Genomic DNA, 2,956 nt, shown 5'->3' on the forward strand with positions numbered 1-2,956 from the left:
CACTGCTGAATTTTCCTAATTTGCTGGCATATTGAATGCAGCACTTTCACAGCATCATCTTTCAGCATTTGAAATAGCTCCATTGGAATTCTGTCACCTCCACTTGCTTTGTTTGTAGTGATACTTCCTAAGGACCACTTGACTTCACATTTCAGGATATCTGTTCTAGGTGCGTGATCACACCATTGTGATTATCTGGATCATAAAGATCTTTTTTGTACAGTTCTTCTATGTATTCTTGCCACTTCTTCTTAGTATCTTCTGCTTCTGTTAGGTCCATACCATTACTCTCCTTTATGGTGCCCATCTTTGCAAGAAATATTCCTTTGGTATCTGTAATTTTCTTGAAGAGATCTCTAGTCTTCCCATTCTATTGTTTTCCTTTATTTCTTTGCAGTTATCACTGAGGAAACCTTTTTTACCCCTCCTTGCTATTCTTTGGAACTCTGCATTCAAATGGGTATATCTTTCTTTTTCTCTTTTGCTTTTGTCTCACTCAGTGAAACTATGAGCCATGCCATGTAGGGCTACCCCAGATGGATGGGTCATGGTGGAGAGGTCTGACAAGATGTGGTCCACTGGAGAAGGGAATGGCAAACCACTTCACTATTCTTGCCTTGAGAACCCCATGAACAGTATTAAAAGGCAAAAAGCTAGGACACTGAATGATGAACTCCTCTTGTCAGTAGGTGCCCAATACGCTACTGGAGATCAGTGGAGAAATAACTCCAGAAAGAATGAAAAGACTGAGCCAAAGCAAAAACAACACCCAGTTGTGGATGTGACAGGTGATGGAAGCAAGGTCTGATGCTGTAAAGAGCAATACTGCATAGGAACCTGGAATGTTAGGTCCATGAGTCAAGGCAAATTGGAAGTGGTCAAACAGGAGATGAATGTCGACATTTCAGGAATCAGAGAACTAAAATGGACTGGAATGGATGAATTTAACTCAGATGATCATTAAATCTACTACTGTGGGCAAGAATCCTTGAGAAGAAACGGAGTAGCCATCATAGTGAACAAGAGTCTGAAATGCTGTACTTGGATGCAATCTCAAAAATGACAGAACGATCTCTGTTCATTTCCAAGGCAAACCATTCAATGTCATGGTAATACAAGTCTATGCCCTGACCACTAATGCTGAATAAGCTGATGTTGAACATTTCTATGAAGACCTACAAGGCCTTCCAGAACTAACACCTAAAAAAGATGTCCTTTTCATTATAGGTGACTGGAATGCAAAAGTAGGAAGTCAAGAAATACCTGTAGTAACAAGCAAATTTGGCCTTGGAGTACAGAATGAAACAGGGCAAAGGCTAATAGAGTTTTGTCAAGAGAACGCACTAGTCATAGCAAACATCCTCTTCCAACAACACAAGAGAAGAGTCTACACATGAACATTGCCAGATGGTCAACATTGAAACCAGATTGATTATATTCTTTGCAGCCAAAAGTGGAGAAGCTGTATACAGTCAGCAAAAACAAGACTGGGAGCTGACTGTGGCTCAGATCATGAACTCCTTGTTGCCAAGCTCAGACTTAAATTGAAGAAAATAGGGAAATCCACTAGATCATTCAGGTATGACCTAAATCAAATCCCTTATGATTATACAGTGGAAGTGAGATAGAGATTTAAGGGACTAGAGACAGAGTCCCTGATGAACTATGGAGAGAGGTTCGTGACATCGAACAGGAGACAGGGATCCAGACCATCCCCAAGAAAAAGAAATGGAAAAAAGCAAAATGGCTGTCTGGGGAGGCCTTACAAATAACTTTGAAAAGAAAAGAAGTGAAAGACTCTGGTCTTTAAACTTAACTGATGATGAAATGTGAAAGCAGCTCTTTTGAAAGATAATAAAGATATAAATAATTCTTCCTTTTTTTTTTTTTTTTTTTAATATGGACCGCTTCATGAATTTGCATCTCATCCTCGTGCGCAGGGGCCATGCTAATCTTGTTGGTATTGTTCTAATTTTAGTATATGTGCTGCCAAAGTGAGCACAGTTGTTGCTTGTAAATAAACCAATTTACTTCTTGTGGAGACCCAAGTGACCAGATATTTCCAACAGGGAATTTTATTTTTTTACAAAGGCAGAGAGAGGTTAAAAGATCCCCAAGACGAAGAAGAGCTGGGGCTGTAAACTTAAGATTCTGAGTCCAGGACTTCCTCATGGTGCCAAATTCATTTCGGTCTGGTCCAGCCCTTTACAGGTATTCCCTGGTGGCTCAGAGGGTAAAGAATCTGCCTGCAATGTGGGAAATCTGGGTTCTATCCCTAAGCTGGGAAGATCCACTGTAAGAGGGCATGACAACTTATTCCAGTATTCTTGCCTGGAGAATCCCATGCACTGAGGAGCCTGGCAGGCTGTATAGTCCATGGGTCATGAAAAGTCAGACTAATCATATCCCTTTACAGACACAAAGCAGGATGGACAAATTTCAGGACTCTAAAAGATTTTAACAGCAAATTGTGGTTGCTCGAGACCATCTTTTTTCTAATTGAGGTGAAATTCACATAGCCTAAACTTAATGATTTATGATTTTGAAGTATACAATCCAGGGGCGCTTGCTGTACTAGGTTTTTGTTTCTTGTTTTCTTATTTAAAAATTTTACATACGAGATTCCATTACACCTGGTCTCACTTAAACTCCAGATAAAGAGTTATTTTCAGAGGCAGATGAGTGAAAGCTTGTGCAGAGAAGGAATGCAATCTGTCGTTCCCTCACACAAACTACAGAGCAGGAGAGATGCTGAGTTAAACCGTCCAGTGGATACTTGCCAAATGCAGTAAATAAGTCACTCCGTCTAGGGCACTATTTTATTATGGCTTATATTGTCATTTATTTTCCCTACTATGTCTTAGATGCAAAAAGAACAGGGGAAAAAGCCTAGCAGCTTTGATGACAGTTTTGGTTTGACTATCTTCCATTTAAAGAGCCTGGGGGTGGTGACTAT

General features: G+C 40.1%; 1 non-coding gene across 1 annotated transcript; it reads right to left on the reverse strand.

Annotated features, from left to right (window-relative positions):
* Positions 1-1,893: 1,893 nt before the first annotated feature.
* LOC120864906 lies at positions 1,894-2,002 on the reverse strand. Its single transcript, XR_005721257.1, has one exon. It is a non-coding gene; the product is annotated as a U6 spliceosomal RNA (small nuclear RNA).
* Between the last annotated feature and the right edge of the window lie 954 nt (positions 2,003-2,956).

The sequence above is a fragment of the Oryx dammah genome, unplaced genomic scaffold, assembly GCF_014754425.2.
Source record: "Oryx dammah isolate SB20612 unplaced genomic scaffold, SCBI_Odam_1.1 HiC_scaffold_5, whole genome shotgun sequence".
Classification (NCBI taxonomy): domain Eukaryota; kingdom Metazoa; phylum Chordata; class Mammalia; order Artiodactyla; family Bovidae; genus Oryx; species Oryx dammah.